The sequence below is a fragment of the Scyliorhinus torazame genome, chromosome 8 (genome assembly GCF_047496885.1).
Source record: "Scyliorhinus torazame isolate Kashiwa2021f chromosome 8, sScyTor2.1, whole genome shotgun sequence".
Taxonomy (NCBI): domain Eukaryota; kingdom Metazoa; phylum Chordata; class Chondrichthyes; order Carcharhiniformes; family Scyliorhinidae; genus Scyliorhinus; species Scyliorhinus torazame.
The window spans coordinates 183,935,629-183,947,839 of record NC_092714.1 but is presented as its reverse complement, the minus strand read 5'-3'; the positions used below and the strand labels follow the sequence as shown (position 1 = coordinate 183,947,839).

At 47.6% G+C, this 12,211-nt stretch overlaps 1 protein-coding gene and 1 non-coding gene across 2 annotated transcripts in view; one reads left to right on the top strand and one right to left on the bottom strand.

Moving 5' to 3' along the window:
* LOC140428295 (cadherin-22-like) overlaps nucleotides 1–12,211 on the top strand; it is a 1,238,550-nt gene that overhangs the window by 127,789 nt on the left and 1,098,550 nt on the right. The gene's annotated exons all lie outside the window — the stretch shown is intronic.
* Nucleotides 7,356–7,428, bottom strand: trnar-acg (transfer RNA arginine (anticodon ACG)). The gene has a single exon. It is a non-coding gene; the product is annotated as a tRNA-Arg (tRNA).

The following is a 12,211-nucleotide window of genomic DNA, read 5'->3' as shown; positions in this document are numbered from 1 at the left end:
GCTTTCGCCGGCATCAGAGCAGACATCGCCAAGGCCAGGATGCGCGCAGTGGACGAGTCACTGCCTTTCCAAGTAGAAAGCGACGCTTCAGACGTCGCCCTTGCCGCCACTCTAAACCAGGCAGGCAGGCCCGTGGCATTCTCTTCCCGCACCCTTCATGCCTCTGAAAATCGACACTCATCCGTCAAAAAGGAGGCCCAAGCTATCGTTGAAGCTGTGCGGCATTGGAGGCATTACCTGGCCGGTAAGAGATTCACTCTCCTAACGGACCAATGGTCGGTAGCCTTCATGTTCAATAACACACAGCGGGGCAAGATCAAAACATGATAAAATCTTGCGGTGGAGAATCGAGCTCTCGACCTATAATTACGAGATATTGTATCGCCCTGGTAAACTCAAAGAGCCCTCAGACGCCCTCTCCAGAGGTACATGGGCCAGTGCACAAGTGGACCAACCCCGGGCCCTACACGACAGCCTTTGTCACCCGGGGGTCACTCGATTGTACCAGCTGGTCAAAGTTCGCAATCTGCCCTACTCCGTCGAGGAAGTAAGGACAGTCACCAGGGACTGCCAGGTCTGTGCGGAGTGCAAGCCGCACTTCTACCGGCCAGATCATGCGCGCCTGGTGAAGGCTTTCCACCCCTTTGAATGCCTCAGCGTGGATTTCAAAGGGCCCCTCCCCTCCACCGACCGTTACACGTACATTTTCAGTGCGGTCAACGAGTACTCCAGATTCCCCTTCATCATCCCATGCCCCGATATGACATCTGCCACCGTCATCAAGGCCCTCAGCACCATCTTCACCCTGTTCGGTTTCCCCGCCTACATCCACAGTGACAGGGGATCCTCATTCATGAGCGATGAGCAGCATCAGCTCCTGCTCAGCAGGGTATAGCCTCCAGCAGCTACAACCCCCGGGGAAACGGGCAAGTAGAACGGGAGAATGGGACGGTTTGGAGGGCCGTCCAGCTGGCCCTACGGTCCAGGAACCTCCCAGCCTCTCGCTGGCAGGAGGTCCTCCCTGACGCACTACACTCCATCCAGTCACTATTGTGCACCACCACTAATACCACACCCCATGAACGTGTCTTTACCTTGCCCAGGAAGTCCACATCCGGGGTGTTGCTCCGGACTTGGCTCGCAGCTCCAGGACCGGTCCTCCTTCATAGGCACGTCTGACTCCACAAGGCTGACCCCTTGGTGGACAGGGTTCACCTGCTCCACGCCAACTCTACGTTGAGTTCCCCGATGGCCACCAAGATACTGTATCACTCAGGGACCTGGCACCGTCCGGTTCCACCCCAACACCCACCCCCCCCATCCATGCGCCCCCCCCCCTCCCACCGCGCCGCCAATATTGACCCCACCAGACCACCCCCCCTCCCCTTTTTCGATCAAGAGGACGAAGAGGACTTCGGCATGCTCCCGGAGTTCCCCGATGACTGGCTAGCATCAGCACTGCCACCACTCCCATCGGTGCCACCTCCACCACCGCCAGCACCGACTTCGCTGCCACCGTTACACCGCTCCCAATGAAGTACCAAGGCAACGGACCGGCTGAGCCTTTGAATGGCCTCCGGACCGTCAACATGGACTTTTCTTTCCCTACCACTGTACATAATTGCACTAATTGTATATAGTTTCACGTCACCCCCGCCGGACTCATTTTTAACAGGGTGTGAATGTGGTAAACCACTGTAATAGGATATGTAAGGTAGGACCTACACTACAGGTTTGCCGGTAGCTCCTACCGGCTGACCCCGCCCATGGAGAATTGTTGAAATATGCATGACCTCCAGTGCCCTGCCATTTCGCCAGCTGCAGCAGGAGGCCACACATCTGACTGTAATAAAGCCACAGTTGTACCCAACTTTAGTCTTTAGCAATTGATTGTGCATCACTCCCACAGTCCAAAGATGAGCAGGTTAGGTGGATTGACTATGCTAAATTGCCCTTAATGTACAAAAAAGATTAGGTGGGGTCACGGAGATAGGGTGGAGGTGTGGAAATAGGGTGGAGGTATGGGCTTAGGTAGGGTGCTCTTTCCAAGGGCCGGTGCAGACTCGATGGGCTGAATGGTCTCCCTCTGCACTGTAAATTCTATGATTCTATGATTCTTTACCTCTATGTTATTGGTTTTGTTTAAGCTTAAAATTGTTCTTTTGAATTTGAGAATGTGACACTCAAACAAAATATGGACTTCATTGTATTAAGATCATTCTTTCTCAGAGGACATTTTACAATGTGGCTGACAAATTAATCCTGCCTCTGACACAATGCTGGATCTAAAATAGCTTGTTAAAGGCAAATTGTGTTTGATTAATTTGATTGCATTTTTTGATGAAACAACAGAAAGGGTGGATAAGGCTAATATAGATGATGTTGTGCAGATGGACTGTCAATCGGCACTTAATGGCGTACATATAATATAATTGTTAATAAATTTGGAAATCAAAGGGGCAGTGGCAGTGACTGCATGGATAGTAAAGTGGTTAAGTGCCAAAGGAGAGAGATGAGCAGTGAATAATAATTTTTCACAGGATGTGCATTTCTGTCCAGAGGTTGGTGTTCGGACCACTGCTCTTTTTGCTATACAAAATAAGAAGTCTTACAACACCAGGTTAAAGCCCAACAGGTTTGTTTCAAACAAAAGCTTTCGGAGCACTGCTCCTTCCTCAGGTGAATTCACCTGAACATAGAACATAGAACATTACAGCGCAGTATAGGCCCTTCGGCCCTCAATGTTGCGCCGACCTGTGAAACCACACTAAAGCCCATTTACACTATTCCCTTATCGTCCATATGTCTATCCAATGACCATTTGAATGCCTTTAGTGTTGGCGAGTCCACTACTGTTGCAGGCAGGGCATTCCACGCCCTTACTACTCTCTGAGTAAAGAACCTAACTCTGACATCTGCCTTATATCTATCTCCCCTCAATTTAAAGCTATGTCCCCTCGTGCTAGCCATCACCATCTGAGGAAAAAGGCTCTCACTGTCCACCCTATCCAATCCTCTGGTCATCTTGTATGCCTCAATTAAGTCACCTCTTAATCGTCTTCTCTCTAACGAAAACAGCCTCAAGTCCCTCAGCCTTTCCTCATAAGATCGTCCCTCCATACCAGGCAACATTCTGGTAAATCACCTCTGCACCCTTTCCAATGCTTCCACATCCTTCCTACAATGCGGCGACCAGAATTGCACGCAATACACCAAATGCGGCCGCACCAGAGTTTTGTACAGCTGCATGGCTCATGGCTCCGAAACTCAATCCCTCTACCAATAAAAGCTAACACGCCGTACGCCTTCTCAACCTGGGTGGCAACTTTCAGGGATCTATGGACATGGACACCGAGATCTCTCTGCTCATCCACACTGCCAAGAAGCTTACCATTAGCCCAGTACTCTGTCTTCCTGTTATTCCTTCCAAAATGAATCACCTCACACTTTTCTGCATTAAACTCCATTTGCCACCTCACAGCCCAGCGCTGCAGCTTATCTATGTCCCTCTGTAACTTGTAACATCCTTCCGCACTGTCCACAACTCCACCGCCTTTAGTGTCATCTGCAAATTTACTCACCCATCCTTCTACGCCCTCCTCTAGGTCATTTATAAAAATGACAAACAGCAGTGGCCCCAAAACAGATCCTTGTGGTACACCGCTAGTAACTGGACTCCAGTCTGAACACTTCCCATCAACCACCACCCTTTGTCTTCTTCCAGCTAGCCAATTTCTGATCCAAACTGCTACATCTCCCTGAATCCCATACTTCCATATTTTCTGCAGTAGCCTACCGTGGGGAACCTTATCAAACGCTTTACTGAAATCCATATACACCACATCAACTGCTTTACCCTCATCCACCTGTTTGGTCACCTTCTCAAAGAACTCAATAAGGTTTGTGAGGCACGACCTACCATTCAGAAAACCGTGTTGACCATGTCTAATCCAATTATTCCTTTCCAGATGATTATACACCCTATCTCTCATAACCCTTTCCAAGATTTTGCCCACAACAGAAGTAAGGCTCACTGGTCTATAGTTACCGGGGTTGTCTCTACTTCCCTTCTTGAACAAGGGGACAACATTTGCTATCCTCCAGTCTTCTGGCACTATTCCTGTTGGCAAAGATAATTTAAAGATCAAAGCCAAAGGCTCAGCAATCTCCTCCCTAGCTTCCTAGAGAATCCTAGGATAAATCCCATCCAGCCCAGGGGACTTATCTATTTTCACACTTTCCAGAATTGTTAACACCTCCTCCTTATGAACCTCAAGCCCTTCTAGTATTGTAGCCTGAATCTCAGTATTCTCCTCTACAACATTGTCTTTTTTCTGTGTGAATACTGACAAAAGATATTCATTTTGCACCTCTCCTATCTCCTCGCACTCCAAGCACAACTTCCCACTACTGTCCTTGACTGGCCCTACTCTTACCCTAGTCATTCTTTTATTCCTGACATATCTATAGAAAGCTTTGTGGTTATCCTTGATCCTACCTGCCAAAGACTTCTCATGTCCCCTCCTGGCTCTTCTTAGCTCTCTCTTTAGGTCCTTCCAAGCTAACTTGTAAATCTCGAGCGCCCTAACTGAACCTTCATGTCTCATCTTTACATAAGCCGCCTTCTTCCTCTTGACAAGTGTTTCGACTGCCTTAGTAAACCACGGTTCCCTTGCTCGACCACTTCCTCCCTGCCTGACAGGTACATACTTATCAAGGACACGCAGTAGCTGTTCTTTGAACAAGCTCCACATTTCCATTGTGCCCATCCCCTGCAGTTTTCCTCTCCATCCGATGCATCCTAAGTCTTGCCTCATCGCATCATAATTGCCTTTCCCCCAGATATAACTTTTGCCCTGCGGTATATACCTATCCCTTTCCATCACTAAAGTAAACATAATCGAATTGTGGTCACTATCACCAAAGTGCTCACCTACCTCCAAATCTAACACCTGTCCTGGTTTATTACCCAGTACCAAATCCAATACGGCCTCGCCTCTCGTTGGCCTATCTACATACTGTGTCAGAAAATCCTCCTGCACACATTGGACAAAAACGGACCCATCTATAATACTCGAACTATAGCGTTTCCAGTCAATATTTGGGAAGTTAAAGTCCCCCATAACAACTACCCTGTTGCCTTCGCTCCTATCCAGAATCCTTTCCTCTACATCTCTGGAACTTTATGGAGGCCCAAACAGGGTGACCTCTCCTTTCCTGTTTCTAACCTCAGCCCATACTACCTCAGTAGACGAGTCCTCATCAAACGTCCTTTCTGCCACCATAATACTGTCCTTGATGAACAATGCCACCCCTCCCCCTCTTTTACAACCTTCCCTGAGCTTACTGAAATATCTAAACCCCGGCACCTGCAACAACCATTCCTGTCCCTGCTCTATCAATGTCTCCGAAATGGCCACAACATCGAAGTCCCAGGTACCAACGCATGCCGCAAGCTCACCCACCTTATTCCGGATGCTCCTGGCATTGAAGAAGACACACTTTAAACCACCTTCCTGCCTGCCAATACATTCCTGCAACTTTGAAACCTTACTCATGACCTCACTACTCTCAACCTCCTGTATACTGGAGCTACAATTCAGGTTCCCAAGCCCCTGCTGAACTAGTTTATACCCTCCCGAAGAGCATTAGCAAATTTCCCCCCCCCAGGATATTGGTACCCCTCTGGTCCAGGTGTAGACCATCCTGTTTGTAGAGGTCCCACCGACCCCAGAATGAGCCCCAATTATCCAGAAATCTGAAACCCTCCCTCCTGCACCATCCCTGTAGCCACGTGTTCAACTCCTCTCTTTCCCTATTCCTCGTCTCGCTATCACGTGGCACGGGTTAAAACCCAGTGATAATAACTCTGTTTGACCTAGATCTAAGTTTCCACCCTAGCTCCCTGAATTCCTGCCTTACATCCCTATCCCTTTTCCTACCTATGTCATTGGTACCTATGTGGACCACGACTTGGGGTTGCTCCCCCTCCCCCTTAACGATCCCGAAAACACGATCCGAGACATTACGCACCCTGGCACCTGGGAGGCAACACACCAACCGCGAGTCTCTCTCGTTCCCACAGAATCTCCTATCTATCCCCCTAACTATGGAGTCTCCAATGACTAATGCTCTACTCCTATCCCCCCTTCCCTTCTGAGCAACAGGGACAGACTCTGTGCCAGAGACCTGCATCCCATGGCTTACCCCTGGTAAGTCCCCCCCCAACAGTATCCAAAGCGGTATACTTGTTACTAAGGGGAACAACCACAGGGGATCCCTGACTGCTTCCTCCCAGCCCCTCTCACCGTCACCCATCTATCTTTATTCTTTGGAGTAACTACATTCCTGAAGCTTCTATCTATGACCACCTCTGCCTCCCGAATGATCCGAAGTTCATCCAGCTCCAGTTCCCTAATGCGGTTTCTGGGGAGCTAGAGATGGGTGCACTTCCCATAGATGAAATCAGCAGGGACACTGACGGCGTCCCTCACCTCAAACATTCTGCAGGAGGAACATTGCACTACCTTCCATGCCATCCCCTCTAGATTAAAAAAAGAAAAAGAAAGAACTTACCTGTTTTTCACTCCCGTTCTCAGCAAGCACTCACTCAGCAACCTCTGCGCCCTGCACAATAACACCTTAGGGAAAATAAAAGAAAAATTACTTACCAGTCACCAGCCAATCCCTTACCTGCAGGCTGTGATATCACAGTCCAACTTCGTTCTACTTCTACCTGCCCTTGAGCCTACCTCTTGATCTTTACAGCGGTTGTTTTTTTTGTTAGAGGAGTGAGTAGGGAGGGAAACACTGAAGAAGTGTTTCGGGTTTAAGTGTCACTTGACAACAGCTCCTCCACAAGCCACCTTCAAGTTCGGGTGACCACAACGGAGGTATGCAAATTTCCCTTGCAACAGCCAATCAGCAGCTCCGCTCTACTGACCTCTGCTGGTTGCTTGTCTTCACTTGAACAGCTCGGGTCTCTAGCTCAGGTACACCTTCAAGTTCGGGTGACCACAATGAAAGTATGTAAATTTCCCTTGCAACAGCCAATCAGCAGCTCCACTCTACAGCCCTCTGCTGGTTGCTTGTCTTCACTTGAACAGCTAGGGTCTCTAGCTCAGGTAAACCGTCAGGTTCGGGTGGACACAACGGAGGTATGCACATTTCCCTGGCAACACCAATCAGCAGCTCCGCTCTGCTGCCCTCTGCTGGTTCAAATTGAGAAGGCAGGGCTTTCGTAAATAACCACAGCCGATACGAGAATTGATGATGCTCTGCTCACTTTGCTCAGCATCAAGAACCAGCTGTCCCACCCACTGAGTTAAAGCGCACACCAGAAGTTTTTTTAAGTCCGAGCCAGCCAGGAGTCGAACCTGGAATCTCCTGATTCGTAGTCAGACGCGTTATCCATTGCGCCACTGGCCCATAGCGGTGAAGGAACCTGAGGAAGGAGCAGTGCTCCGAAAGCTAGTGTTTGAAACAAACCTGTTGGACTTTAACCTGGTGTTGTAAGACTTTTTACTGTGCTCGCCCCAGTCCAACGCCGGCATCTCCACATCATGTATACAAAATAAAACCAGGGGTGGGATTTTCAGCCCCCTCTGCACTGTGTTTTACAGTGATGGGATATTTTGGTGCTATCGTTGTTAACGGGTTTTCCTGTTATTTGCAATTTTGGAACCCAGTGTTACAAAATAGTGAAACTCAGATTAGATCCCATGAAATAAAACATTTGCTTTCACGTTTCCTTGAAAATACGATTATATGAATTAGGAGCAAGAGTCGGTCACTCGACCCTTCAAGCCTGTTCTGTCATTCAATAGAGTATGGCTGACCTGATTGTCACTTCCTGCCTACCCCCAATAACCTTTCACCCCCTGGTTACCCCTGGTTATTCAAGAATCTAGCTCTGCCTTAAAAATATTCAAAGATTCTGCTTCCCTGCCTTTTGAAGAAGAGAATTCCAGAGACTCATGACCCTCTGAAAGAAAAAAATTCTCCTTATCTCCGTCTAAATTAGAGACCCCTTATTTTTAAACAGTGACTCCTGGTTGCAGATTCTCCGACACATCCAACCTGCCAATACCCTTTAGGAACTTAAAGGTTTCAATTAAGTCGTCTCTTACTCTTCTAAACTCGAATGGACATAAACTTAACCTCTCCAACCTTTCCTCATAAGACAACCAGCTCATTCCTTGTATTAATCGAGGAATCCTTCTCTGAACAGCTTCAAAAGCATTTATGTATTTCCTTAAATAAGGAGACCAATACTGTACACAGTACTCCAGATGGGGTCTCGCGAATGCCCTGTGCAGCTGAAGCATAACTTTCCTACTTTTGTCATCAATTCTCTTCACAATAAATTATAACGTTGTATTAGCTTTCCTAATTTCTTGCTCGACCTGTACACTAGCCTTTTATGATTCATGCACTAAGACAACCAGATCCCTCTGCACCTCAGAGCTTTGCAATCTCTCACCATTTAGATAATAAGCTTCTTTTTTATTCTTCCTGCCAAAATGAACAATTTCACATTTGCCCACATTAATCTCAATTTGCCACAGTTTTGTCCACTCATTTAATCTATCTGTGTCCCTTTGGAGCCTCCTTTCACCCTCTTCACAATTTACTTTCCTACCTATGTTTGTATCATCAACAAATGTAACAACCATACCTTCTATGCTTTCAAAGAGCTCCAATAATTTCCCTTTCACAAAACCATATTGACTCTGCCTGATTGCCTTGAATTTTTCCAAGTGCTGTGCTATAACAGGTGAGATGTAACGGTCGTGTTGTACTCAAACAGGAGCGCAGCGTGGCCAGTAGATGCGGGAGAAGCCCCCGTGGCATCAAAATCAGGAAGCTGTCCACAATGGCTATGACCAAGCCACGCTCATTTCAGTTGACCTTTAACCTACTAAGGCCTACTCACCCAGGATCGACTGGTCTGACAGCATCTATCGGCCTCCCCAGGGAATCCCCAGCCGGGCATTGTTCAGTATTCGTCTACACAAATGTAGACCAGGCAGAACAGCAGCCGGGGGTCTCCCAGGGCAATGGCGGCCTCTGGGTGGTCAGGGATGGGGAAGAGTGGCCCCTGGTCCTATCCCTGGGATGTGGGCACCTAGGAACTGCCCAGTGGACACCTTGGCACGGTCACCCTGGCACTGGCAAGGTGCCTGGGCGGAAGTGCCAAGCTCACAGGAGCACTGCCAGTGTGCCAATGCGAGGGTGCCCAGGTGCCCAGGTGTCAGAGTGGCACTGCCAAGGGTCAGGGCCTGAGGGGAACAATGCCCATGAAAGGAGGGTGTAGGGGGTGTATGGAGGGTGGGGTGGTGGAGGGCAAGTAAGAAGCTCCTCTGGAAGGTTGGGGGGGTGATGGGTGTGAATCCTGGAACAGTGTCCTGGTAGGGTGTGTTGGGGGCCTGAAGAGAGGGCCCTCCAGGACCCCCAGAGCAGGGTGTCCTCACACGGGGTGGGGTGGGGCAATGGCCCTGTGTGTAGAGTGTGATATTACAGATGGGTGGGGGCGTGGGGGACCCACAAGCTCACTTAGAGATCAGGGCACCCTTTCAAAATGGCAGCTCGACCTTTGAGTTCAGCTCCCCAGAGATGAAAGAAATTCTAAATGTGGGCTAAACCGGCAAGAAAGTACCCAACACCCCAAAACGTGACTGTGGGCGGGATTTATCAACTAACCCGCCACCTGTTTTCAGTGATAGAGGCGGCCCACCAGCAGGACTTTCTGGTCCCAGCGTTGTTAGCGGAATTTCCCATTGACTGCATCCCTCATCGCCAGGAAACCCATGTGTTTCAGTGTGAACAACTTGTAAATACCGCCCTAAGTGTCATTAGATAGCGATGAGGAACCTGCCGGCAAAGCAGGCAGGAAATTCCAAGCAAAATCCGACACAAATGATATGAAGAAACTTTTCCATTAGATCACGCTCAACATCTTCAATATTAGTTGCAAACATTGTCCCTCTGACAGATGTTAAGCTAATTGGCCTGTACTTTCCTAATTTCTGTCTCTTCCCTTTTGTAGTTCAGTTCGGCCACTTGTTTGGCTGCTTCAAAGCCTTGATATATACAGAGCTTTCACTTTCTTAAGTTCAGTTCAGTCATCTGTGAAACTATTTCAAAGCTCAGACAGATAGCGAAGCTTTGACTTGTTTCAAGTCATTTAATGTATTCAGATTTGGAGGTTTTGCTGATCCAGTTGTTCAATAGAATTTCAAAATGAATACTCGGCTGAATTCTAAACCCACCAATGGAGTAATCTCAACAGAGCTTGTTCATACCGTAGTGCAATAGAATCATAGAATCATTGATCCCTACAATGCAGACGGAGGCCATTTGGCCCATTGAGTCTGCACTGGCCCTCCGAAAGAGCACTCCATCCAGGCCCACTCTCCTGCCCTATCCCTGCAATCCCATCACCCCACCTAATCATTGAATCATGTAATTATGAATGCTTATCTGGATTCAGCAGAGACTGTTGATATATTTTTTGAGGGGAATGGGAGGTTGGTTATTTTTACAGGTTTATGGGCTACTAAAAGGTTTATGTTTTCAAGTGAAATTTCAAGTACTGTTTGTTTATTTGTTTAGATTTATGAGCTCCCCACAGTCTTCTGAATGTTTTTATTGGGCTCATTATTCTGTTCATAATGAATAGCCTATCTCCAAATCCATGCCATGAAAATATCATGGGCAGGCACTGCTGGTTAGGAATTGCGTCAAGAAATCTGGGTGGCATAGTGGCACAGTGGTTAGCAGTACTGCCTCACAGTGCCAGGGACCTAAATTCAATTCCGGCCTTGGATGACTGTATGGAGTTTGTACGTTCTCCCCGTGTCTGCATGTATTTCCTCCGGGTGCTCCGGTTTGCTCCCACAGTCCAAAGATGTGCCGTTTAGGTGGGTTGGCCATGCTAAATTGTCCCTTAGTGTCCAAAGATGTGCAGGTTAGGTGGGATTACGGGGATAGGGGAGGGGAGTGGGCTAAGATAAGGTGCTCTTTCAGAGGTTTGGTGCAGACTTGGTGGGCTGAGTGGCCTCCTTCTGCACTGTAGGGATTCTAGGATTCTATGGCAACTCCTATTGCTGTCTTCAATTTTAAGTGCAGAGAGTAAACATGTTAAGAGGTTCTGTAAACCTTTATCAAGCACTAGTGAAAATGAAATGAAATGAAAATCGCTTATTGTCACAAGTAGGCTTCAATTAAGTTACTGTGAAAAGCCCCGAGTCGCCACATTCCGGCGCCTGTTCGGGGAGGCTGGTACGGCAATTGAACCGTGCTGCTGGCCTGCTTGGTCTGCTTTAAAAGCCAGCAATTTAGCCCAGTGTGCTAAACCAGCCCCATTATGTCCCAGCTGGAATACTATGGGCAATTCTAAAAACCCCACATTAGAATGGATGTTAGAGACTTAGAGAGGATGCAAAGGAGATTTACTAGATTGAACATTAGTAGAAATGAAAGAGGTCAGTCACTTGCCGAGACGAGAGAAACTTGTTTTTTTTGAGCAGGGAACATTAAGGGAAGGCTTACTGGAGATGCTAAAAATCTTGAAGAGTTTTGATAGAGGAAACAATAATGACTTGTTTCTGGTGCTTGAAGGGTCTGTAATCTAAACCTGTATCATCCATTTTAATGTATGGTACTTAGAATAGTATACCAGCTGGGACCTAACTAGTGTTTTATAGAGATTCACAGAACAACTTAGCATTTAATTGTATTTTTGTTTTTTCCAATTAAGGGGGAATTTAGCGTGGCCAGTCGACCTATCTTGCACGTCTTTGGGTTGTGGGGCTGAGACCATGCAGGCACGGGGAGAATGTGCAAACACCACACGGACAGTGACCTGGGGCCGAGATCGACCCCGGGTCCTCGGCACAGTAAAGTGATGGTATGTCCAACAATGGTTGTAATATTTAACAGGGGAGGCTGAATTTGTACTACCTAAAATTAAAAAACCCTTGCGTTTCACTGCAGTGCTGTAAACCTTTGGCAAATATTTTATAATTGCTCCCAAACCTATTTTGTAATGCACAAAGAGCAACTTTAGAAACATAAGAATTGACATTCCTTGCTCATCACAATGACATTCACAAATAATAAGAAAGAACTATGTGCAGGATTCTCCATTGGCCGACGCCGGAACAGGGAAACGCAATTTGGAGGAGAATCGCATGTAAGGCGAAAATCA